Genomic DNA, 420 nt, shown 5'->3' on the forward strand with positions numbered 1-420 from the left:
GGTGTCTCGGGGGGGCAGCAGCTCCGGGAGCAGTGGGGCTGCCAGTGTCCGAGTCCAAGCCTGTGCTGTGGGGAGACCTTCCAAATTAGTTAATTCACAGATATCCGTGTTTTTCCACCTGCCTAAGACTAGAAGGATCAATTATTTCCAGTCCACATACTGTGTTGTTCTGTGCTTTTTTTCAGTTAGGTTGGTGGGGTGTTCTGCGCTGGGCCTCTTGTGTGTGGGCTGCTGGTTGGTTGGTTTTCCTTTGGTTGTTTTTGTTGTTTGTTTCTTAACCTCAGTTCGGGCAATTTTCGCACGTAATAGAGGGAGTGTGTCCCCGCAGAGCTGGCTGTCGCTCTGCATGGTTATCCTGGGATTCCATCTAACGAACCCTCCCCCTGCGGCAGGTGCCCCCGCCATCCCTCCCGGGACCAA

This window comes from Chaetura pelagica, unplaced genomic scaffold (assembly GCF_000747805.2).
Source record: "Chaetura pelagica isolate M959 unplaced genomic scaffold, ChaPel_1.0 scaffold222, whole genome shotgun sequence".
Lineage (NCBI taxonomy): Eukaryota > Metazoa > Chordata > Aves > Apodiformes > Apodidae > Chaetura > Chaetura pelagica.